Source organism: Motacilla alba, chromosome 6 (genome assembly GCF_015832195.1).
Source record: "Motacilla alba alba isolate MOTALB_02 chromosome 6, Motacilla_alba_V1.0_pri, whole genome shotgun sequence".
NCBI lineage: Eukaryota > Metazoa > Chordata > Aves > Passeriformes > Motacillidae > Motacilla > Motacilla alba.
Window position 1 is genome coordinate 12,384,317 of NC_052021.1, and position 27,683 is coordinate 12,411,999.

Genomic DNA, 27,683 nt, shown 5'->3' on the forward strand with positions numbered 1-27,683 from the left:
AATAAAAAAAGAATACAAGAAACAAGATGCCTTAGCATGGGCAAATATTAAAAAAACACCACCAAAACACAACAAAAAGAAATATCATATCAACCAGCAGTAGTCTGCTTTTATCTTTTTTTAAATACCTTAATTCATAATACTGGTTTATAGTTGCTTTGAGTTACAATACCAAATGTATGACTTCACCATAAGCTTCACTGTAAGCAATGCTTCCATCTCCTGGAGTTTGGTGGTTATCTGAGAAGACAGCATCTAGAATATGTGGCCATTGAAGCAGTAACCAGCAGCAGACAGAGGGTTTTCCTCTAGATACCTTCCTTGAATTAGCTTGACTTGCTCTGTACAAACATCTTACGTGCTGATATTGTCTGGTAGGAAATGCTGCCCCTCTGAGTCTAGACGAGCACTGGGGTACCATTCCCAGATGCCTACAGAGGGGCCAGGTGCCCAACGCCTGGGCAGACACGGGCTTGGTGGCACTGCCTCGTGCTCTGCAGTGAAATGAACAGCTTGTTACCAGACTGTGAATTTTCACCATCCCTTTTAAACTCACTCAAATTAGGAAGGGCCCCTAGATAAGCCAAGGTGCAACAGGGACTCGCAGAAGTAGATGCTGTGATTTGTGCTAACGAGACAGAAATAGCAGCATGACCGGGACCCGAGTACATGAGATGACACGTGCAGCTGTCTGAATAGCTCTGCTGCCACTGTCACTGCGTGCTAATGGCATTCCCTTCTGCTCGGCCTCATCTCTCCACTTTACACAAGAGCTTAAAAATTCAGGCCCTTCCAGCTCCACCTAGACTGAACTACTTATTTCAGCAAATAGGAAAAATAGCCACACAACTGGTTAAGACATCACTCCTTTGGAAAGGAGTGGGAAAAAAGCTTAGATCACATGGCAAAAACTTAAATAAGTAACTCTTATTTCAGGTGCATTAAAGAAATGGTGGCAAATTTTTGGTTTTTATTCATCTTTATGGAGGTCCTTTTCAAAGGAAAAGTAGTAGGAAATAAAAGAATTTACATCTTCTAGACATTAACAATCAATGAAATATTGTTAAAATATTAAAAGAGGAAATTTTTTTTACCTGTCATCTCCTTAGGAACATATTTTATTGGATGAACTACTTTGTGGTGAAGTACTGTGTGCATTTGGTGCTCTTTTACATCTGAAATGTCTTAGAACAATTTCAAGCACAAGAAAACAAGTTAGAAATATCCCCAGTAAATTACCAGTCCAACAGATTATGCCCATAGTGCTGTCATGTCTCTTAATTTTAAAACACTGCATTAATTTCAAGAGAAGAAACGCAGTTTTTTATTTTGAGATTTATACTCTAATTGCATTGTAATCCCAGCATAATGTTGGATGCAGCACTCCTACAACTTCAGTTTCTTCTTCTTAGTACCTATGAAACATATAAGATATCAAGACCTAAAAATGTCAGTCAAAAGACCTTTCTTCTCTAAGTGATTATGTGCCCCTACAAAAGACATTACCCCATGGCAGAAAAACCCAGGTCAAATCATTTTAGGAGGTTTTGGGAGCATACATGTTTGGTAAATTCTAGATGCCATACAGGAACTTGGACCTAGACTTCTATTTCAGACTCCAAACTGGAGAGAAATTTTAGACAGACTAAGACAAGAAATAGAAGCTCATTTGTGATTGGATTGTGGTACCAGAGTATTAGAAACCAGCTCAATACAGTAAAATACACACTGCTTTTTTAGTAGCCAACAAGAAGGATAGTAAACCAGAAATCAATCTACCTTCCTAGCATAAAACATTTCTAGTGGCATACAGGGCTTTTCTGGGTCTGTCACCTGCCAGATGGACTCTGCTGTGCACAGTCAGCAGAAGAGCTCCCACCACAGGCACCAGTGATCAGACACTCATGGCAATCAGAGCAAACCAGGCACTGCTGTGCCTTCTAAAATGTCTACGTGGACAACAGAAAGCATCTGCTCCCAACCAGTATAATTTTGGGTGGAGGAAGGAATTACTCCAATCAGCTTTTGTAGACATGAAAGAAAATAGAGATGGTCAGCCCTTGTATAGGAGGGCTGTTTACCAGCTCTAAATTCTCTTAAGAAAATATTATTGCTTCAAAGGAAATTAAACCTAGATGTCAAAAGCAATGCAAAAAATCACTTCCTAAAAGCAAACATTTCTTTGCCAGCATATTGAAAACGCACCAAATGCATTCAGAGCCCATTGAAATGTAGCAGGCTGAAGATTTACAAATTCTTGTTTAAAAAAAACCCAAAAAAACAAAAAACCAAAAACCAACAAAACCAAACAACCTTGTATGTGGCTTAAAAGGGAACTGCATATATAAATATACCATTAAAGATAGAATGGCTCAATCTCAGGTAGTCAGAGAAAAAAGAAAAACAATCTTTATGCCGGCCAGCCTAATACAAAAGTCAGAACCCAAGATTCCTACTCGGCCTCAGCTGCAGGACAAGTTTATATCCAGTGCAGGGAGACCACAGTTACCTGTGCATTGCCCCACTCAGGGCCATGGCATTGCCCACTGCTGGCAGTGCCATGCACCTGGGCAGGAAGGATAGGTGAGGGTGGAGAAAGCCAAGTTTGATGGAAACGTTCAACATCTGTGCAAATTAATGAGTTCAACTTAATTATCTCCCTACAGAAAGATTAAATAGGGTGCAACTGGTGATATGAAATCATCTTAATGGGTTCCACTGCTTGAATCCACCACTCATCAAGCTGAATTGATTTTTAAACAGTGGAAATTCAAACAACTCCCATGAGAAAGTAACACAATTCCCATCTCAATCAAATACATTGAAATAGTTACATATGAAATGTGATTTTTCAAGAGGGAGAGTAGATTATTTCTCTATCTTCCATTTCTGTAGGAGACCTGTGAATTGACAGTATTATCAGTCAATGCTGGAATACCAGCACACACTGAGGATGTAAAGTGTACAAGCACACTATGAAGAGTATTCTGCAAATAACTCAAAAGTGCACTTTTAAATAAAGGCTGTGGCTAGGTGTTACAAGCACTCCTTTTTCAAGCAGGACAGTTAGCATATTGTTAATGTCTTTATAATCCAAATCTTCTAGAAATAAACCTGCAAGTATGCAAATGTCCTTAAAGTAATTTAAGATAGCAATTAATTTATATTTAATAGTATGTTCCCAGAGCAAATATTTCACATTCTGCTGCTAATTTTGAGTATCCAACTGAGCTACTTCAAGCGTACCAGAATTCAGAATGTATCATAGATCCTTTACATAGTTTTTACTTCAGCATGAACAATTTTTGAGCAAAAATCACTACTGAGTTCAAGGAAGCCCTGATTTCAGAAAAAAAAAAGGCTGCATATTTTAATTAAAAGACCCCCCACTGTTGTACAAAACTAATCCCCATCTTTTCACATGTATATGAGAAAATTTCTACATAAATACATGAAATATCATACATCTTCTTGAAGAAGTTTTTCTGCCATGACCTCTGAAGACAGATTTAACTTCTATTTCCAATTAATTCCATCAGAAAACTATATTAAAAAATACGTATCTACAACTGCAAAAAAATAACTATCTAGACCTGAGATGCTGCTTGACAAGTCCTATCTCAGACGTGATTAATGTGCTGCCAATTTGCCAAAAGAGGGTCCATTTATCTGCTCAGTGGGCAAGCAAACATTTGTGAGAACAATTGGTATCTATGCAAGGCAGGCCCAGACTGAGTGGTCATCAGGTGTTAAGTAGCAACTGACATTTTAAATGGAATCCAAGGGCTGTCAGCATCAAAGGTTCACTGAACCGGAGCCTCCGGAAGAAAGGTAAAGGAAAGGGAGCAAATGAAACAGCTGGATGTCTTCTCAGTGGTACTTCTGTCTAATCTTATTTTTGCTAATCAATACCAAAACAATAAAGTATTTCCAATATTGGTTTTCTGTAGTAATTCTTCATTAAATCATACTTGCATGAAAGGAAATCAAACTTACACAGCTTCAGAGCGAGGCTCTATTCCAGGTGATATCAAAGACTAAAACAGGAGGGGAAAATAAAAAGGAAAATAAGAAAAAAAAACACCCTGTGCAATGTTAAATACCTAACAGGAGATGACAAATCAAATGGGAATTACTGTGGTAAAAACACAATTAACATAATTAAAAACTTGATTGAAGTTAAACAGAATTTACATAACACTACAAATTAACTTTATGCTGAAAGTATTCGCTGGGAAAGCAATAAAAAGTCATTTCATTAGTAATCTATATTTAAACAATATGTACAATAGAGTTGTTCTAATGAGAAATGTAGGGTTTTTAATAACAGCAGTTTCCAGTGGCTGCCAAGAGACACTGCTATCATGGAGATCTCTGCACAGAAACAAACAATCTTTGGCAACACCATGTGTGGATTGTAGCCCTGAGACCCAGCACAGGTTGGTGCTTTACAGCTTCTTGTTATAAATTAACTGCTTTAAAAACACTGGTACACAGCCCTGGGCCACCCATTCATACTGGGCCTCCTGACCTTGGGTGAAGGCACAGCCCAGTTTTAGCAGAACCAGGATCTCTGCTTTTTTAAGTTCTCATTCTTAAAAATGTATTACATTTTCAGAACTACACATCTGTTGCTATGACATTTCATTCCCATTCCTTTAGAGACACAAACTATTTGTGATAGTGATGAAGAATCACATTGCAATCATTAACTAAGTCACACAACACTAAATTACTGGTAAAATAGTAATAATGAAATAGTAATAATGAAAATAGTACTAAAAGCACATTAAATAGAAACTACCCAGAGGTGTATCATTCACTCCAAATGCAAATGACAAAACACAGAAGAAATTAACTACTAAAATCCCAAGATGGGAACTTTCTACTGCCCATGATGGAAAATAGAAATACACTTCATGCCAGACTTCAGAAGGAATCCAGAAAGATCCCTTTCCCTTAATGATTTCTCACTTCTTCCTTGTATCAGTCAAACAGGTTTTGGTCTTTTCTGAGCCACAGATTTTTCACAAATTCTGTTGAAAGTTTAACAGGCTTGTGACATCAATCCTGCTTGGTCACCTTTTATAAACAATCCAGTTGTCTCTTCAGGTCACCCAACCACAATCTTAGACCCATTTTATAAAACCAATGGAGTCGTTAACATCAATACTGTTCCCATATTTTTACTTTTTAAATCTAGTGGCAAAGTCTACAACTTCAAAAAAGGATTTAGCTGCCTTCAGGCACAGGTAGATACTGCTGACAGCTTCTGACTAGAAACAGTGTTTTGACACTTAGAGGAAGCTTGCTGCCTTTCTCTACTGAAAACACTTCAGGGAAGTCCAACCCAGGCAAGAGTAACTCTGAAAGAAAAATAATCAGCCAAGAGAAAAAAATTAATCAAAATCTCTGTTAACAAGAATGAAACATAACAGCTTCTTCTGGCACTTTCTGATGATCCAACTACTTTTGTACCTTTCCTGTAAATAAACATTGTGTGCTCTGAAACAATAAAGTAGTATTTAGTAAAACCTACTAAAGCAAGATTTGTTCTTTCTCTTAGCATGATAAACATCAGCAGAGAGCTGCAGGTGAAAAGGGGCACTGGATACTATGAAACTATAATGTCTAAATGGATGCTACCTTCAAATGCACTCCAGAATATTCAAAATGAGACTCGATTCCTTTGTTTGATGTGTTTCCCACCTAAATGAAAGGACTTCAGTGAAATGGCTGTAAGCCAAGTTTTATTTCCCAAACACAAGCCCTAAGAGCAGAAATCAAGTGAGATGTTCTAGAGCATGTAGAATAAGGAGCTCTTCTGAGACATGGAAATGGATTGCAAGTTTTCTGATTTCTGCTGGACCACTGTACTCACTTAGAGACCGTCTACACTCACATCCCCAGCTATGTAATTAAATCAATATTTTGTAAATTAAATCAATATTTTAGTTTTTATGCCATTAACAGACAAATCATAAACAATGTAAGTGTCTGAGACTTGTTTTCTGACCAAAGTGAGTTTATTTTGGGGTGGCATTAAAAAAATATATACATAGAGATTAATTTCCTCACATTTGTTGAAAGCTTTGTTGATAATGTTTGTTAAACACTTGTGCACCATGCCAGTTTCACTTTTCCTGTCCAACCTCCCTCCCCCAAAGTTTTAAAATTATTTCTTTCTCTAAAACATGCACATTTCTTTTAAAAAGAAGAACAAAAAACAAACCAAATCAGACCACTCTATCTTGCCTAAGCATATGAATACCAATGTCATCTCCACAAATGGGTTTTCTTGGAGTAGAAAGGAGACAGCCAGCTTACAAATCTCTCTAAGTAGATGGCAAGTCAGAAGTGATGCACAGTGAGCAACACGACAAACCTCACCAGAATCTCTTTCCTGGCGGAGCAGATCCTCCCCAACTTGTTGTGCCAAGGCTGGATTTCTCCAACTGGCAGAGAAGGGCAGGAGGAGGCACATTGTCCCCAGGCTCACCCAGGAGCAGTGAGCTCAGGAGAAAGGAATTGCCCCATCAGTTCCGAGAAGAGCATGGACACACTAGAAAGCAGGCTGCACTCAGTGCTTTTCCTTTTTTAACACGGTGTATTTATACACAAGAGAATGCAGCTCACATGTAGCATCGACCCAGGTTGGAGAGACTGCACTTTCACCACAGAGGACATAGAGAGAAGACACACACTTCTAAAAGCTTTTTCTATGCTAGCCTTATTCTATACCCTGAGGACAATATGCAGTCTAAAGGGGATGCTGGATTTTGGGGCAGAGTGACTTAACTAAACCTTGCAGTGGGAATGAAAAATATTTAAAAAATGTTACAGTAAAAACCACAGGTCCAGACAAGACTGCAAGTCCATTGTGCTATGCACTGTGCAAACCCATGAACATAAAAAGGTATTTCAAAAGGCCTGTAATTCAATGAATAACGAGAGGCGATCCACAGTATTTTTAAGGCCACTTAGAAAAATACAAATGCCCAGAAATATACCAAGAAATAGGTTTTTGCGAAGTTGTTGCAAGCTTTATATTTTTCTTTAGATGAAAACTATCAAATTGATTATTATCTGCATTTCAAAACTGAAAAAAAATGTGCCTTTATGTACATATGTTAGGAAAAGGGATATTGGGAAAAACAGAGCCAGTGATGAGCAGGAAACAGGATATTCCAATATGCTCTTAGGATTACTGATTATAAGTAGCTGACAAGGCAGGCAAACTTCCCAAAGCCTCTAACAGCTGTACCACCACCCTGTCCACAATGAAATTCCATTCTCTGCACCCTCTTCCAAGGGTGTGCTGTGCTGGCCAGCAGGTAACTACAGTAAAGCCATTGCTCAGGCCTGAGAACAGGATACTGTGGTGTACAGCAACACTGCCCGCTGGCTTGAGCTTGGAGAGCACCAAGACAACTGTGTCTGTATCATGGTACATTTTATTTCTAAAGCTCAAATTGTACACACCAAACCAGCTCAGCTGTATCTGCAAAGACATCATAAAATCAGAAGCACTGTCTTCCCACACATCAAAGGTTCAAGACAGCCCTATTGTAAAATCTTTGTTTCCAGATTTGAGCAACCAACACTAAACACTTGGTACCTAAATCCACACCAAGTGGAATTGATTAAGAAGTGGTAATAATTATAAAATTGCTTGCTGAAGCAAATGAACAAAAGGACAAGATGGGCTAGGTCCTACAGCTGCCACCTCCCTTCTGCCATTAACATCTCCTTGCACATTTGATAACCTGGAACTATCTGCAACCCACATTATAAATGAGGAGACCATGTGGCAGAAGAGACCTGGGCACATTGGGATATTTATGACTTCTGAGAAGACTCTTAGCACATGCTTTTTTGTTTTTTTAAATCTGTCCTGTCTGAAATGGGGACAGAGATAGCAGCACAACTTCTGTAGGAGGCCCCAGTGTAGCTCGACCTGCTTCATACAGCAAACCCCTAGAGAAAACAGCAGAATAGAGAGGAAGCAATATGAACAAACTGCTCATCCAGCAAATTGGGAGGAACTCAGAACCCAAGTTATCTGCTCTTCCTGAGTCTGAACACTGCTGCTGTTCTCTTACTCAGTTCAGCTCAAAACAGTGAGAATCTCCAGCCACATGCAAAGTCCTCTGAGCACCGATTTCCACAGGACCTCAGAAGAACTGCTCAGGCCTCTGCAGAGCCCAGCCTGAGCAGTGTCAGCGCCCATCTGTTCCTGCTTTACCTTGCCCATGACTCACACAACTCTTCTCATCCCTGCAGGCAGCTCTTTATGCAGTCCAAGTCCTCTGCAGACAGCAACTTGCGACTAACTACACATGCAAGGTGGCAAGGCAAAGGTAAGCTTTCCAAAACTGTCAGATGTCTAGACTAAAGGAGCTCCTGAACTACACTGTGGGACAGAAGGACTGTCCTGAGACTTGGTGCAGCTCAGCATGGCATCCTGGAATGGAGCAAATGCTTTCTTCTGCCTTGTAATCAATCCAAGAGCTCAGCACTGCGGCTTCCATGCAGCAGCCACGGCAGCCACAGAGACAATTTAGGTGAAAAACCAGAACGTACATGAGGTGCAAACCAAGGGATTCTGCAGTTTTTTCATAAGAGGAGGAAGAAGACTTTAGCTTTCAGAGACACAGCATTTAGAAATACACTAGTTGTTGGTTTAGAGTCACTTGTTGGACCCTGTCAGCAAAACAAGCAAGCTGAGGGCAAACTAATCTAGTATAGCAAATTTATATAAAATATTTTCATTTTAAAAACCTGAATTATGGGTTAGAAGAAGTAAACAAAACCTAAAAACTGCTCATATAGAATAATACACAATCCTTATGCAAAGACAATCTATATCCTCATTTGATGCGTTGCACAGGTAAGATTTTTACAAGCTATGTGAAAACTCACTTGCTAGATTTTATACAAGAAAATCAAAAAGTAATCTGTCATCTTGGAAGCTGCTAGATGTTGTAGGAAAGAGAAATAACAGTATTTTCAGCTGACTGTACACAATGCTTTTGCTGTCTTGCTCCATGGCCCAGCCTTGCAATCATTTCACGCCTATAGCCACCTCCTAAAGTAGACTGACCTGCCAGTAGGTTCTTTACTTACTATGAATTAGCTCTGAAATTTCTCTTAACCAATATTCTTTGTGCATCTATGCACGTGATTGCATACCTATTGTGTGGATTTATTTTATTCAACACTTTAAAATAAAATAAAAATATGCATTAATGGCAAGACAGAAACCTCTGGTAAATGCTCTCTTCCCACTTCCAGCAAGTTTACTGGAAATAACATCAATTCAGCAATCCATGGCAAGTGAAAGTATGAGTTAGTACATGTTAGCTAATTCAAAAGGCCTTCCACAAATCTAATAATTATACTTAATTTCATATACAAAGGTCAGCATTAAATTCTCTGCAGTTTTGTATTTCAACAGATTAAAACTTCAGCAATAATTTACTGAACATAAGAAATAATACCACAACATTAATTACCTGCAAACAGCAACACTGCACAGATTTTGGCAGGGCGTATTGGAAGCTATACAGTATTTTAGCTAGTGCACACTCTTCAGCCATTTTTAGACCATATCATTAAAATAAAAGAAAAAAAATAAAAACCAAACCCCAATTCTAAACCTAACAATTCCTTTTAGTACTCTAAGTCAAAATAAATGCAATTTAGTTGAAGGGCTGAATAATTTCCAGTTGTGAGAGAAGAGGAAGTAATAACTGTACCCAAGGCTGAAAAGCAGTGACGCAGCCAGCTTAGAGCAACACCACAACAGACAGTTTGCATAAAAGCCAAGGCTGAGCCAAAGACTTCTTAAGAGGCATTACTGAACAACAGTATCTCAACAGTGCACTGCCATGATCTAGTAAGATGTCCTCAAGTTTCAGTAAGGCTGTGACAGAAGAAGGAGATATTTATCCCATAATGATCCTGGCTTCCCCACCCCTAATCTGCAGGCCAGGCTGACAAACCAGAACTGACAGAAACGCCACACGAGACAAAGTAGATTGGGGGACTACTACAGAATAGACCCAAAAAGGCAAGCTAGCCTATGAAAAGGGGAAGAATATGTTGGCATCATTGCTTATACTAAAAAAAAAAAAAAAAAAAAAAAAAAAAAAAAAAAAAAAAAGCCTGTACTATTAAAAGGAAGGGGAATACTGTGAGGTGCAAGGATGTAAGGTTATTTTAAAGCACAAATGGGGAAAACCTATTGCTTCTGATTCTCCTGTGCAAGCATTTCAAGCTTTGACCCTCTGAGCTCACTAAGTCACACCCAGATCCATTCATTTCAGTGTTTTTATTGACAGGCAGAAAAAAAACCCCATCACTTCCCTCCTACTGGGCCTAGCACTTAAATATTTAAAATACTTGAAAAATGCATTTCAAAATCCACAAAATCAGGCAACATTGATCCTAACATTTTGGAAGTGGAAGACAAAGTCTGGTATACAAACAGCAACCCAAAATAGCATCCCACTGGCACAATGCTGCCATACCTCCGCCTTACAGAGCTGTCATGGAACTGAATTTTAAGAAAACCATGACACACCAAACAACTGCTACCAGTGGCTTAATTTTCATGCAGGACAATAAAACTAAAATAAATAATCCTGATTTCATGTTTCCCAGGTGCACAACAGCTAGACAGAAGGAAGGATGCATGTGTGCAATGGAAGGCCCAGCAGAAGATGCATGTGTGCAATGGAAGCACAGAACATGAGCATGGGGCTGGGGACGAAGGTGTGGGAGGGTGGGAACAGCAGGGGGCATTTGGGAATGGCAAGAACTTGGCTCTCCTCAGATGGGTTTACCACACTGAGCCAGGCCTGGACAGTGTAGCTGCAATTTATAAATGCTGAAGCAGGCCAAGGCGAGCGGCATCCCCTCCAGCTGCCAAATTCCAGGCAATTCGAGCCACTGGCGCCCTCGGCTCCCTGGTGGGTGCCCGGGCAGAGGCGCAGCAGCAGGGAAGCGCCTGTTACTGGGCTAGGGAGAGGAGGAGCGCTGCTTTATGGCAGCATACTAAATCAATTGCATTTTTTATTTCCACTGCTGAACATTATTTTGTTCTCTGCATGGCTTTTATGAATGTTTGCCCTACCATAATCTATTTGCCAGAAATCAATAGTCTCTTATCCTTGCAAAGTACTAACCAATGTCACCATCTTCCCAGCTTGCAGATCAACTAGCACTGTCCACTGCATCCAGAGCAGGACACCTGGTTTCTTAATTGTCACATTTCATACAAATCTTCAGCTAGGAAAGCAGAGAAATACACCTACTGTAAGGCAGCTGCCAACAGCTTTTAAATCAAAGCCTGTGTCTTAAACTACGCTTTTCCACTGAGCAACTACGGAGGTACCATTACAAGCTCTCATTAAAGAAACAGTTCCTACCAGGAACATCAGCATTTTGAATTGCCACATCAGGACATGCTGGGGATGGTTTACTCTCAAGAGAATTAGAAGGAAGGGGAAGATGCTCTTACACAATTCATAGGACAGTAGCAAAAATTGCTATTCTAAATTTAAGTAATATAGAAAGGACCAAATATGAAAGGTGTTGCACATTTATCTAACAGTTTTAAATACAACAAACTTTTAACTCTCATGAGAAAATATAAAAGCAAAAGAGATGCAATTAAATGCAACACATGTAATTAAAACATTAAAAAAAAAGATTGATGATACTCTAAAGATCTCATTGCTATCTCCACAAATTCCTTTCTTCCTCTATCAGCCCTCTGCTGAATAACCAGATTCCAGTCTCCAACCTTTGCTCTAAAGTTCAGGGCAAGTTCCCTAGAAATTCTTTTTCTGGATTGTTGTTTGCTTTTCCTTGTAATTCTTTTCTTCTTTCCTACAGAACCTCCCAAAGCAGAAACAATGTTTTAAGGTAACATATATACATACATACATATATACATACATATATACATATATATATATATATATATATATATGCGCACCCTGGCCTCCATATTCTTCCTAATTCTGCTTTTGCTTGGTTTAAAACTTTCCTCTACTCTAAAGGGGATAATAGCTGTCTTTTCACCTTCTCTTACTTATCTCCATTTACTGTTTATTCTTCTATTATGTATCTCCCAGCAGGCAGCATCTGTGAAAGCATCTGACCCCCTCCTGACTTATCTGCAGCTGTGGGGGTTGTATGGAGGAGCTCCACTGTGGCTGGCTTTCAGAGCTTCAGACAGCTCCCTCTGACCATTATTGAAATAAAAATTTATTGTCCAGGTGATGGTGCCTCAGGAAATCTTTAGGAAGAAGGGCTTGCTCATCACCCAGAATAGAGGGCAACTTTGAAAAATGGCAGCCTTTACTGGGACATACAAGACTGCAGGAGGTTCTCTGCTCTATGTGAGCAAGTAAATCCTTTTTTCTTCCCATTGACATGGACTATATTTTAGCAGAAGTTCCTATGACTGGGTGCTAAGTAACCCTAAAACTTAAAATAGCCAAGAAGTCCACAAGTAGTGCAGGTAGGAGCTTCTTTCCTGTCTGCAGCACTGAGGAAACAAACCAAGAGTGAGTTTTATATACAACTTCTTGTAGGCAGTGCAGCTACTGAACCTTTATCAGAAATGGGCTCCAGTTCCTGCGTGCACAGCTGTGTGTGCCCTCAGCTGCCTCGCTGAAGAACATCTGCCACAAATGCAGCACAGAGGTGACTGTACCCACCAAGCAGTACCATGCTCACTGCCCATCTTCCATCCCCTCCTGAGGGCATCACCCAGCTAGAGCAGAAGGGATCACCTCATGCTCTTGCCCAGCTCTGCAGCAGGTTAGAAGTCCATTTACTTACAGGAATGCCTTTTCCTGTGACCATCTCTGAGCACAAAGTGCAAAATGCAACCTTGCTACTGCCCCAGGCAGGCAGGGGAGAGGAAGCACCAGCTTGCTGCTCCTGTGAGCAGCCCCCATGCTTTGTTCTCAAGGGACTCTCTGCTGCTAACACCCTTCTGCAAACGGGCAAGTGCCAATTTCCACTCTGTCAGGCCTAGTAAATTTTATGTTTGTAATTCCTGGTTGGTGAAAAGAAAATAACAGTCTTGTCCGTGAAAAGCCTAGGGTTGGTGGTACAAAACAGAGAACTGGGAAGCTGCTTTGAGCAGCTCTGGATCCATCAGGCTGGGCTCAGATTATACCTCTGCAAAGCCATAAAACTGCTTCTGTGGGGGAGAGCCATCATTCAAACAACAGCCTGAGATAAACCACAATCTGATGACTGTCACAGTCCCTTTGACACCAACACTTACCATCTCCTAGTGTTTACAGACTAATCAGTTTAGCCTTTCCAACTGGCTGCATAAGGCAGCTGCTCATCATGACTTGCATTTTCTTAAAGCTTCACAGAGCAGACACCCAAGGCTCTGTTATTTCCTCCACTCCTCAGTCTCAGACTACCCAAAAGGAGAAAGAAAAATACATTAGTCTGTACAATTTCTGTGTGGTTCTCATTTTCAGGGAATGGTTAGGATTTCACTAGCCAGTGGTTAAAGAACAGCTTTTCATATAAACCCAAAAGTTAACAGCAACTACAGTAACAGTTAATTTAAAATAAATAATTGCAGAAAGAATTTTAAAAATATTTCTATTACCAAATTTTAGAAAGATGCTAAAGTTCATATACTTGTAATATACACAGACGTCTTCCTTAATATCTAACTTATTTTAATAAATAAATTATATAAATAGGCCTCTTTGATTGCTCAGAGAATCCATCATTAAGTACTGGGGCATAGCTTTAGGCATAATTGTACTACTGAATTCATCATCTGCCTAATCATCATTCATTTTGCATCTATTTCTGCTAATTAAAAAAACTCCTAACAACTTTTACATAAATACTGTATTTGTTCTCTGCAAAGACACAAGCCTAATTTACCAGTGATTAACTGATTATCTAATTTTATAGCTGTCACTCTGCAAAGACCAGCACCCAGAGCTACCAGGAAAGACCAAGCAAAGTCTGTCAACCCTTACCTGCTGTCCCTCACACTTGTCTGAGACAGGCAGCAAGGGTGGCAGCCTTGGCACAGGCTGTGCACACAGGCTCTGCTGATCCTGCTGGCTGTAAAGGACAGGTCATCAGTCCTTTACAACCTCCTTTAGCTGCTGGGAGTGCTCAGATGGGACTAAATGACCCAGTGGGAGACCAGAGACCTAGTGGCCATAAAAAACCTGTCAGGGGCACTACACAGCACAAGAGTTCAGAGTGGTTATGCAGCCTTGCAAGACCCTCAGCAGCAAGCTGGAAATTAACTTCAGTGTGTTCCCTCTGCCCTCACTCTTGTGCCTGAAGCCCAAGATAATGCAGACTGCAGCAGCATCCCCTCTGCTTAGACCCCTGCTAACACCAAAATCTTTCCCTTTCAAAGAACAGCTGTCAGCATTTAAAGATCTGCCTGGCCAGCACTTGGAAGCAGAGGAAGAACAGCCTCAGGTACCACCTGATCCCTCCAGGTGCACGTGCCCTGCTGAGAGCAGAACCCAACAAAACCGCATCCCCACCGGCTACCCAGACCTCCAGGGTGAACTGCAGAGCTCAAGAGGTGATGCAGAACAGCCCTACAAGGAGCAGCTTTTTGTTTTCCTCATAACCCAATTATGTTTAATTGGGAAATCAAATAACTTGAGAAATGCACCTTTAGCCTGTGCAATTTTCATGAATTTTCACTAATTTCCATGCATAGCTGTTGCCAACCTTGTCCTGGTTCCAGAGGTACATACAGTACAAGCAGCTGTTAAAGCAAGAATGAACAAGGGTAACAGCACCAACATTAATCTGGTAGGCAAGTGCTGTTCAGCTCTCCATAAATTTTCTATTAGAGTATTAATTAGAGACATTACCACTCCCAAACCCTCCATTCCCTGCAGGTGACAGCAGGATAAGCAAATTATTTCCACAGGCAGGGACAGGCATTTAAGATTATTATAGTACCTTGGATTTTTGTAGCTACGTATTTCAAAAGAGGAAAAACCAGCATAGTCATATTCACTTTTGATAACAGGTGAGGAATGAGTTGTAAATATTCCTTTTTTGACCAGTTAGTAACACCCTCAGATAGATTCTCCTTCCTACCTCCTCTCCTATCTCTGCTATGGAGCTACATGGTCACCTGCTTTTTTCATAAACTGGACAAAAGAGAGAATTGGTGTTTCCTGAGGTGCTTCTCTTGCTATTACTGAAAGCAATTCCCATCCCAGGGAAGGCATGTACATCCTGTTCCCAGCAACTGACCAGCAGAGTGCATCCTGGGAGCCTGCACACATGCACCCTTCCCAAAGCATGGCTATCACTGTATGCATTTGCTGCATGATAGAGGACCAAACCAGACTACGGTCAAACAGTAACCGTGCTGTCTGTCCCGATTAGTACTGACTCACCACATGCAATCCTGCACTACTTCTGAAGGCATAACAGTCTGTCCCAACCAAAATTTTCATTATGATGCACTAAATGATGTGCTTAGACACATAAGACAGACAAAACTAATCAGTTACCGTGGTAGACTTCTTCCTAAGTGAATAACCAAGGTGAGGGGATAGTGTTATTTGAGGAGTGGAAAAGTTATTTATTATAAAGAGAGAATCCCATTAAGAACTGCATGCATTACACAACCTTAACTTGATGCACCAGAAAAGGTGCAACTCAGCGTAACTCTCTGAGGAGGATCTGCCAAACAGTGCATAAAGCTGAGTGTAAGCATGAATGCATCCTAGTGGACTATGGAGAGAACACTATTTACAGCAGCAATTAACTGCTCCATAGTTAATACAGTTGCTGAAAACAGTTTCACACTGATAGCGACTAAAATCAACTGACACCCCTTTTATACATGAATACTGAGAGTACTGAAAAGCACTAATTCTGAACTTGATTAAAACATGGAAAAAAGCAGCACGCTATTCATAAAGCCCAACTTCTTTGCCTCCACTTGACACAGAAAGCACTTAGATGCAAATTTAAATATGCAATATTAACTGAAAATAATGATTGGCAGCTACCACTTATTTAACACCACACTGAAATGTGATCGGAAAGACAAAACACTGATGTAGTAAGTACAGGTTTTCATCAATATTTACAGAAAAGACATGCCACAAACACTTCAGACAATATGTATTTACAAAACACAGTACATGGAGCTGACTATCTAGCCCAACTAAGGATAGATTATAATCTTACTTTAAAATTTTAGTAACAGATAATACCTTAGGTATCAACTAGAGGATACAGAAACAGTCATGGTAAATTTATGGCTGAAGAAATAATTATTCAATTCTCATACTGCTTATAGATTTCAAATTAGATTTTTTTCCACACAATTTCTTGTACAAAAATCCAGTGCATTTTTGAAACTCTAACCTAGGGACATAAAACAACAACTGACACAACTTTATACGCTACAGCCGTGCGCTGCATTTTAAAAGTACTGCTATATCTGATGAGTAAGATGCATACATTTTTGCTCAAGTGGCTCATGCTGATTTGTGGATTGCAGAGCCATGTAGAATGCTGGGCTGAAGCAGAGGAAGAACAGTTTTGGTACGAGGATCAATGGAACTGAAATGTTCAGGGTTCAATGATTTTTTTCTAAATTTTAAAGCTAAGTCAATGAACGGTCTGGATGCAGGAAATGGGGACGTCAGGCTCTAGCTCTGCCATATATTATTACACAAATTAGAGTCCACTTCTGCACCTGCAGCATTTATCCACAAAAAAGGATATTCTTGGATATTCTTCCCAACTTATTTGATGGTAAGCACTCCAGGCAAAGGCAGCCTGTGTTCCTGAGTACTACTATAGCTCCTAAAAAGACAAAGAAATCTTGAAGCTGCTGGAATATAAATCACAGTGGTAAACCTAGGATTATTTACATCAAAAATGCCTAAGGTACTGGCCAAAATGTGTATTTCTATCTGGAAGCAATTTGAAAAGGTATAAAGATATTTTACTTAATGTAATATCGTTAATATATAAATTAAACACAAATTCAGACCTGAATTTCAAATCACAGTATTAATCATGGTGTTAATGACCTGAACCAGAATAACAAAAAATTTAATACAAATTATTACATTTTTGCTGTTCCTCTTTATGAGAAATGTTGTATTAATGGCTACTTTAAAAAATCCAAATCTGTCAGTAAGAAGATACACGCTTAGTTATGATGTTAGAATAATACTTTAGAATTATGTATGATATTGAATATACACACAGGTGATCAGAAGAAATAATATTCATTAACATTTTATTATAATAGTCCTCAATGAAATTAATTTCTATTTAATACCATTGTACAATTACACACTATCCAACAGTGTTGCTAGATATTATCATAGACTGACAAGAACAATTTACACTTCAAGAATTTTTGCAACAGCATTTAATGTCATAGCATATTTCTTAATATCTTCATTTTATTACCATTACGATGTTAAAACGACAGGGTTCCCCAAAAGACATGTAAAATCTGAAAACTGTGAAAGAAATAAATCACAGACTGAATTTAGATAAAGTGTTCTTCTCTTTGCTATACAAAAGTGAAATACATACACAACTGGAATATCTACTTCTTCTCATTTACTAAGCAATCTTTTGCACCTTTCCTGTCAACTCCTCAGAAGCACTGCCTGGATCTTCTTTTGGATGTTACATTTGCTAGTGAAATCACTGATGGACTGAAGCCAGTGGCAAAATTCCTACAGCAGCTTAATGGGACCAGAAATTTGATTCTGAACATTCATAATCTCCTCTCTTAACTTTTCAAGTGGCAAAGTCATTCCCAAGTATGAATTTCTTTTCAGAAGTGGTTGACATCCTCCCACCCCAGCAGCAATAGAACTTAACACATGCAATCACATATGGCGCTCAAACATCTCTGCCATCTGAAATCCAACAATTAATAGTTACCAAGGAACTGGAAGGGGTTTTACAAGGCAAAATTGCTGAAATGCATTATCGACTTAGATTTTTATAATCCTTTGAAATGCATGCTTGAATTGCGAAAGAGTCATCACAAATGCATACATTTTTTAGGTCTCCAAAAGCCGTACCTCGTGGTGTATTTCAAATCCTTTACATTTAGCAGGAGAAAGCAATCAAAGAGATGCAAGAATAACAGGGATTAACATGTTTGCTCTTTCTTTAAAGGGACTGAGTCCCTGTGAGGGTTTTGTACAGCAATTAGTTCCAGCCTATGAAATGCTAAGACATCTATACCACATTTTCACATTCTCCTTGCCAAACCAGACACTGTATTCTGAGCCCTTCATTTCTAAATCGAGTTCACTTCTAAATATATCCTGTCATGCATGCACATGAAGGACATACACCTGTAGTCTTTTAACATTGGCTCCACTCCTGTGCCAGAGAAAGGGAAGGGTAACTGCTGGTCTAGGACCTGGCTGCACAGAAACTCTTCCAGTGATGGGGGCTCATTCCCAAATACAGCCAGTGAAGAGCACAGACTTGTAGCACATGGACAGAAAAGGTCCCTGCATGGGGCAGCTTTTCATTCTGCCCGCTGGCCTCAGCATGCAGCCGCTGAGTGCTCCTTCCAAGCTGCCAACACAAAGCCACACAAGGCAGGAATACCACCCCCCCCCCAGATCCCTGCATCCATCTTTTCTTACAGACACCCACCAGCACATTGCTGGGGAGCCCTGTGGCAGCTGTGAATGGGCAGGGAGCTTTCCTTCACGGGGTGAGGAGGTGTTACATCGGACTGCACGACACTTGGCTTCTCCCTTGAACTGCGCCAGGGGAAAATGGAAGAGCCTTCCAAAACGTTTGGGCTGGGTAATCCTGCTCCTGGAGGTCTCTCCATGCCTCAGGCAGATGGCAAAACCAGTTTCCAGTCTGCAGGTGCAAAAGAATCAAGCCAGAACTCTTCAGACACTCAGCAGACATCTAACATCCCTGAGTGGACTCTGCCCTGACTGTGCGTGCCAATAACCCTGTGCATACCTCCCCTGGGGCTCATGCTGCCATCCTCAGCTACTTGGGCATGCTGGTGCCCCCAGTTAATACAAGGCATCGTCCAGGGATCAGCACTCACCCCCTACTTTTCTGTGGGTACAAAAAATGCAAGTACTGAGCCAGACATGCAAAATCAGACAAACCACCTGAACTCCACGAGCAGCTTACAATAACTTGCCTGCCTTTGGAAGAAATCTGGGAGCTTTTAGAGGACTCCTGCCTCATGCAGGCTGTGGGGAAGGTGATATTCAAAAAGAAGAGTGCTGTGCAAAGTAACTTCCTCCACGTCCTCATCTGTGTTTCACTCTCATGCAATCTTCACTTTGTGCTATGGCCAACCATCCCTCTGAAGACCATAACGCACATATGGAGAAATATGGAGAATGCATACTGTGAAACTCCTGTTCTTAACACTGCATGTAAAATGAAGCTGAAAGAGTGAGGTTTTTGCTAATGAGACAATCGAATGGCTTACTGCTGTCCTAAAAGCTGGTTCCACTCCTGGCCACGCTCTTCTGCTGCCAACCCTGTGTTGGCTCTGTCATTCGACAGACTACAGAAACCTATTCACTTCAGCTCAGCAAAGACTCAGAAGGGTGGATGCCTTTGGGCAGCTTAATGATTCAGCTAAATCAGGAAGTCTTAATGATGGGCACCTACATACTTGCCCAGCTAGGAGAGCTGACCTACTCAAGGGGATGCAGTGCAAATACAGGGGCAGGAGATCCACCTTCCCCTTAGTTGGTGGCTTCAGTTATCTTACAGAACTTCACTGATAAATGCTAGACCATGACCATCCCTCAACTCTTTCCTTTAACCTGACCTGAGATACTTCCACTATCAAAAATATAAATAAGAATTAAAATTACAAAGGTCTGCTCCCTTACCCAGTTCATCCTACAGCTCTCCTCAAAGCACATTTATTAGAACATCAGCTAATGTGTTTACATATTTCTTTGCACAATAGTACCCTATCTTTAGTCACAAAAAAAGACTGACAGTAAAGCAGACAACACTTTTCCCACCATTAATATATTATTCAGCAGTTATGTTAACCTCTCAACTCTCTTGTAGACCAATACACTTAGAATAGCCAAAGTCTTTTTGTACCTAGTATTTCTTGACCTGGAGTTCTTAAACTCTGTCATGTTCTGCCCATTTCCTCTGCTGAAATGGCTGACATCCCAGCTTTTATCTTCTTTTGCTTTCTTTTTCCAAATAACAGCCTAACCAAACTGCCCAGAAACTTGCTTTTTACATGTCTTACAGATTACCACACAGTCTTAAGTACACAGACTGAAAAGAGGGACTGAAAAAAAGTATCCTACAACATCCTCATGGTTAAGTCTTACAAGATTCTGATTTCTCTGGGTACACTCAAGCTCCTACTCATGGGAACACCATGTAGACAGCAAGGGCAGGAGAAAAAAATAACCAAAAATCAGATTTTTAAAAAATCACATTTTCTGTAAACTTCCCTATGTTTTTATGTTCTTGCATTTGAACTTTCTAATGAACAAAATCAGAAAAACATTTTCCTTCTCGTTCTTTTAACTCTTTGCATTTAATCTCAGTAGAAAAACAATTCTTTCAAAATCCAGTATTTGAAATAATAAAAAGTGGCATTTTAACAGGCAATCCAATGATTTTAAAAAATTCTGCGGCATTTCAACAACTATTTAGTTGAGAACAATTTCAACAGTTCACTGCTAATCCTCCTATTCTACCACAATTACAGCTTCTCCTTGTACAACAGACAATAATGCATGTGTTGTTGCCAGTGACAGATTGCCTGTACCTTTCCAGTAAGGGTACACCAGGCTTCAAAAATATAGTCAGGCTCAGAAAATCTAGTGTATAAAAAACCCCAAGCAAATATAAGTTTGAAATACATAGGTAATTGATAGTAGACAAAGCAATGGCCAAAAGCAGGCTGCCCCACGACTGCTGCAGCAAATCCACATTGGCTAAACAGGAATAGTAATAGCAACGGGAATGGCAGGCGAGGTGGGAAGTTTTCCAGAACGAGATTTACAGCCCAGCTATTTAAATATACCTTGCATAATAGCAGATGAAAAGGGGTCAGTACTGGGACAATACTCTGCCACACTCAGATTATCAAAATAAAGCAGACAGCTTGAACATTAAGTACAATTTGCACACCACTATGGAGAGAATTCTTACTTTTTCAGCACCACGTCGACTTTTTTTGTCTTTTTTGAAAAACCTTTAGTTCATTTCTACCCGTCTGCCCCTGTAAAGAGTTATAAAAACCTGTAGCTGGGGAGGAAGGAGATTAAAAAATTAAAAGCAAAAATAAGGAAAAAGGAAAAAAAGAGAAGGCAATGTGATGCATCAGTTATTCTGAGTGTGTTTAGAGAAGGTGAGTGGTGGGATGAGGTTGTGAGCAGGAGAGCAGACAGCTCTGTCTGATGGGGCACCACTGACCCCAGCAAGATTATTCCCCCCGTCACTCGTGGGTGTGAGTGCTGCTCTTTGTCCATCCTCTCGAGAGGTCACCGTCTCTCACAGGCTACCACACCAAATTCCCAGGCTTCATGGAAAAGGCTTACAGAACCTAGAAAGGAAGGTGGGAACAGCCACAGCTAGTCCCACCAATCACAAAATTAGTGTCTCCTGAGTCTCTCCTAGCTGTATTCATCAACTCTGGGGTTTGGTGTTTTTCCACAGGGCTGTGAAAAATCAATAAGATTTGTGCTGCAAACTGATCATTATGACAGGGAAAGCTCTGCAATGAAATTGATTTGTGTAACTCTAACACCACTACTTAAACTCCCCCACAACTTTAGGGGGCAGACACTCAAGAACTAAGACAAAAACGTGTGAGGGCTAAATAACCTTTCTAAGCTGAGTCTTCCTTATTAAACAAAAGTAGCTTTGAACCAGTTCAAATGAAAGAAAAACAGCAGAGATGTGGAATGAGAAATAGTTCAGTAAGTGAATGAAACCAGACTAATACATTTTATAAATTACATGCAGCAGCAAAGATTAAAGATTCTGATCTGTCCCCTGTGTTTTGTCCTCATTTCACCTCCTCACAAGTGTAGCACTTGACTATCTATATTTCCATAAAATCTCAAACACTAAATATGGAAAGTCTAACATGAATATGGAAAAGAGAAAGCCATAATGAAAAACAAAGAAGCTGGCTGTCATTTTAACCCACAACTAATAGTTAAGTAGCTTGCAATAAAGTAAGTCCACCCTGAATCAAGTGCCTTGGTCGGTTCAGCAGGTGCCCCACACAATAGATGAAACACTGAAGCAGGAATCGAGAGCTATTTCCTGTCCTTAACACTTCACTTTTCCACGTGATTTGTGACAAACTATGTCTCTTGTGGAAGGAAAAACAGGGACTCACAAATACAGACTCAAATGTTGAAGTTTTGGGGCACAGGCTGTCTGTTGCTTTGAATGACCAAGATGGGGTCCACCCACCAGTGAAGATTAGTCACTGCTGTAACACCATTGGAAATGAAAGAACTACAAGAGGGTCTCGTCATTTAAAGCATTTGGAGCTGCAGCCTGTTCTTCCTACAGAAAGTGCTCAGCTCTTTGAGGGAAATGGCACATACACACCGGAACTCCATGTTTAGTATCTGCAGTGACATCAAACAGCAGACATCAAGTAAGACCACGCACACGTTCCAGTATTTGGAAGCAGGACAGTACACACTCACATCACAGTGCTGCACCCGATGAGCAGATACAGCGTGCATCTGAGCAGCATCTACCTGACTCACAGGAACAACCGAGTACAAGTCCAGACACGTGTGATTGCAGGTACAAAAACCCTCACAACATCACACAAGAATCACACATCCATTTTACTCTTCCACTAGCTGTATTACTAAATTGCTGCAAATCCTAACCAGCAGAAACTTTACTACATAATAAGATACTGTATAGCAGTTAAATAATGACAGTTATCAGTGACTCAATAAAGTCTTTTTTAAAAAGATCAAAACATGCAAACCCCATCCAGTTTCATTATATTAAATGACCTTATCAGAACAAGGTTTGTCTCCGCTACCATTAATTAACAAGATTTGGAACATATTTCAGGAACAAAGTGACCAACCCCACCATAATGGTTTGCTTTGCTTTCAATCTGCTTAGCTGCCCTCCATTCTGGGTCAATTTCAAAAAGCACAAAATACAACCAGAAGAGTAGCTATCACATGGCACAAATGTCTTCACCATAATTCTCTTCCTCCTATTACCACGCTAGTAGAGCTCAAAGATCGTGCCCACCACTCCTCAAACATCAGGAACGTATTGTGCAAATGTCATCAAGTGAAGGAGAGAGTTCAGTTTCCCCAAGAGACACATCCATGAGAGAAAATGATAGACTTCATAACAAGTTTGCAATGCAAATAAGCAAGTTAAAAGCCTTAATGGTATGACTCAACACCATTTTAAGTGGGCAGAAGTGTTCTGTTACATCCCATTGCTAATTTCTTCTTAAACATTAATTATACTCTAGTGAGAGGAATTATGTATTTACAAGCAGGTATCAGTGGCCTGTTGAAACAATCATGCTGTGGTGCATTTCTTCATAACAACAGAAGAATTTCTGTTCTCTGAAGACCATATTCATTGGTAAAATCACATAACATAAACATATACATAAACACATAAAATGTATCATACAGAATTTTTGGTCACAAAATTCAGGAACAAAAGCAGCTACAGACATGCAATATAGCATTTAATTTCTGTGTTACACATTACATTTCTTTCAGAAGTGACTGGATTAGTGGACCCCTATGAAAGAAGACAATTCACTCCCATAGAGAACTTTTAAGCATACTTACGAAGGTTTAAATACTGTGTTTGCAGCAGGTAGAAGTTATAGCAAGCAGCTTGGTGCCTACAGCTCAAGAACAGACTGTAATGAGGAACAGAGCGCAAACAAAACTGAGCCTCGGAGGAGTCTCTCAGGGACAGAAAAGACTGCAAAGAGTTTTAGGCAACTCAGAAATCCACTGAATTGGATAAAATCTGCTCTCAAGTTAAGACCCACCTGCATAAACAGAGCAGAAAAGAGCAAGTTGCTCATAAACTCTTTTTTTTTTTTTTTTTACTTTTTTAATTTAGCATGCTTTGTATTTCTTTTTTCTATTTAAAAAGGCAATTATTCCAGTACTTATTAAAATAAACTCTTGCTTTCAGAAATTAAAAGCTTCTATGGTTTTTTTTGGAGTAGTTCACAATTGGAAAACGTCTAGGCACATCCGGCTCTGAGCTCCAGGTAATTCAGTGTCCTCTTGGCTCCCTACCAAAAAAGTATTACCTAGAAATCTAGATTGGTCCTAGGACCAAATGCCAAATACACAGTGGCTGGAATTCTTTTGGATGAGGTTCTAGCCACACGGGCATGTAACAAGCCCAAAATATTATCTCAAATGCTTGAAATCATGACCTTGTCTTTATTTCAGAAGTCAAACTATTGTCAGACTGGATTTTGCAGCATAAAGGAAATGGAAAACCCTGAGCAGGACCTCTAGACCAGGAGATAGGTAGGTGGCAAACTCTTTGGGATTTCACAGTCAAAACCAACAGTTCAGTAGGACCAGATTAGAAAGGCTGAATACAAAGACACCACATCTTACTTGCTATTCAATCTACCATTCTTAAAACATACGAACAAAGAGTAAGCTGCCCAGGTTCATACATGGTACCCCTTTAGGAAGTGTGTTTATCCACGCTGTAAGAGCTGAAGTAGTAATACCAAATGCTGGCAAGAGCCAAGTTCTCCTCCTGTAGACCTCAAGTGTATGGTTACACTGCTATGACATGCCCATGCTATTCCCAGAACAATACAAATATTTCTGCAAAAGGTTGTGCTATGTGAACGTACCAGAGGAGGGTAGTATTTGCTTGGGCATCTCTCTATGCCACACCATTGTGTTGCTTAGGAATGCCCTAAAATAGCAAATCAACTGCTGAACAGTTTTGTCAATCTGCATTTCAATGATTTACTCAGTGTCTTGGTCCCATACAAGTCTCCTATCAGGTTTTGACCCTTTTTTTAAATCTCAAGATGACATTTAGTTGGGAAGAGTATAATGGTCAGGGCACCTTCAGCTCCCTCAACATGAAAATTTCTGATGGAAAGTTGACTTTTAATGTACAGCAGTGTCTGGTCTCCCACTGTAATCTCAGGATATTAGAAGATATATTTGGACATTGTACAGGGGGACAACTGGGCCAATTTACTTTCAAGGAAGTCTGTCATTTCTCATGAAAAGATTAACAAATCTTGTACTACTGTGGGACTCCCCTTTTCCTTTCTCTGAAAGGACATTACCACTTTTTATTCTTCTGTTCCCTCATTAACATGAAATCTGGAGGCTTGAAATCTCAACAATAATGAAAGTAATCGCAATTTACAATCAAAATAAGATTAAAACTGGTTAAATTAATACACCGTGTTGTTTTCCTCGAACAGCAAAAGCTAGAGGCCTGCTGAAATGCAGCTCCCTCATCACAGCAGTGAGTGTTCTGTGCTTTATGCTGCTCTAGCAGCTGCAGCCCATCTATTTGTTTTATTTGGCCTTTTGAACATCTGCATAACTTGCATTCCTCAGATACTAGGTTACTTCTTTCTCTGGTTGTGGGGGTGGAGAAAAGGGAAGGGTGACAGAGCCCTACAGCATACCTGATTTTGAAATCCACCATACCTGAAGTCAGACACAGACTTCCAAGCTTTAGATATTTTATATGCATAGAAAAAAATGAAGAAAAACTTTTTTTTTTTCAGGTACAACTTTTAACAATTCCCTTCTAGGTACGTATAACAAAATTATCAGTAAGAAAACCAGCACAACAGCAATGCATTCACAGCTCCAAAAACATTAATTCAGCCAACTCCTATGGCTTAGTGGAAGTTATAGCCTGTGAAGAGCTAGAGGAATAATTACCAGATCGCCTCTGACCTAAAGTCTGCTAATTATTACAACTAAGTCCCTTGGCACAGTGATAGCACAATAAATGGGTATAAAACATGCAGGTCTTGCCATGGACACTGTTTAGACTATTACAACCACTTTGTTAGAAGTGTGGGTCAAAACTCACCACCGAGAATTATTTGTCCTTTTTTTTCCCTCCCCAGCCAGTACTCCTCATAGGCTTCACTGCTTGCTCAAATGGTTTGTGACAAGCACAGGAAATGAGAGAAAGAGAAGCACTGACACCGCTGGCAGAGGAAGCCAGGCAGTGAGAAGTTTGCAAGATTGTTTGCTACCGTAATTTGCCTTGGTGCATGAATTAATATCACACCAAATTTTACTAAGTCCTACCTACAGTCATTATGAAAACCAGCAAAAGCTGCCCTAGACTTGGAGTCAGTATAATCTACTGAAGGAAAGTACAAATCAAAGTACAGATCAGATTCACTGTAAACTACCAGAGTTCCAGCAGATTCACGTCAATTTATGTAATTTGTCTTATGAGTCCAAATAATGGTAGCTCACCAAGGCTCTAACACAGACTAGTGAAGAGACTAGGAAAAAACCCTGAAACTAGCGTAGGCAATGCCAACTCTCCAGGAAAGGACAGGCATACTATAGAAGGGAAGAATCAGAGCTGCAGCAACAGCCATCAGCTTCAGAAGCAGCCATGATTAAATAATACATCAAATTAAGACACACGTAAAAATATGCCACATTTCTCACTACAGTCCAAATGCATTTGTTTAATAAAAAAATGTATTTTTTTTTCCAATAGGCTTCAATTTCTTTCAAAGTTACACCTCATTTCTAGTTAGTCATGAAGATCAGATTACAAACTACCTGGTCTTTTCACACATTGCAACACTCATTAAGAACCAATGATTCCTGACCTTGGATTAAGAAATCTGAGGCCGGTTAGATTGTCAGCCTGAAATGAATGACACTTAATTGCTCCATCAAAACATTAAATGTAACTCTAAAGAAATGTTCACATCCACAAAAAATTATTTTTCTGACTGCACCGTCTGACCTAATTAAAACCCCTCTACCTACAAACCTTGTCCTGACAATTAAACAGAAAGCCCTCTGTCTCTTCATTCTCACACTAAATACTACTTTTAAATTTCTAAAGTGGAGAAACATCAAAGCAAAATTGTTTCTTAAGGTGATTTATTTCTCATTTTTGCTAAGATTACTTTAATGAACTACTATAGTCCCCAAAAGAAGACAGCAACTGGATAGAGGCATTACAACAGTTCCTGTCTCTTTTCATCTGGCAAGTAGGTAATGCTTCAAACATCTTTAATTTCCTATAGCCACAGGGGACTTTAAAGGAATCCAAGAGAAACTTATAGACACTTCTGAAAATCATCAACAATTGCAGCAGCCTTCGGGTTTCAGCCATATTTACCATTCACATCTTCTGTCACATAGGGAAGAGTGGTTGTGGATGACATTAGACATTTCAAGAACCATTTCACACACTTACCTCTTCCCTGCAAACAGCTCATCTCCATACATATGAGAGAGCCAGAAAAAGCTGGAGGAACTCTTAAGCAAGAACATTTTGCTACTGAACTGGGCAAGTAAAACCTATTATAACAATTCACAAATGACTGAGAAAAGTCTCAGTTAAATTGCTTAAAATTTCCTGCATAAAGAATTCTC

General features: G+C 39.9%; 1 protein-coding gene across 4 annotated transcripts in view; it reads right to left on the reverse strand.

Annotated features, from left to right (window-relative positions):
- ZMIZ1 (zinc finger MIZ-type containing 1) overlaps positions 1-27,683 on the reverse strand; it is a 339,352-nt gene that overhangs the window by 245,133 nt on the left and 66,536 nt on the right. Inside the window, exon 3 of one of the 4 annotated variants that reach the window (XM_038141492.1) lies at positions 3,997-4,037. The exons of the other annotated variants lie outside the window; for them this stretch is intronic. The gene's annotated coding sequence lies outside the window, so the exon portion shown is untranslated. The remainder of the gene's footprint in view (positions 1-3,996; positions 4,038-27,683) is intronic. 4 annotated transcript variants of the gene reach the window in all.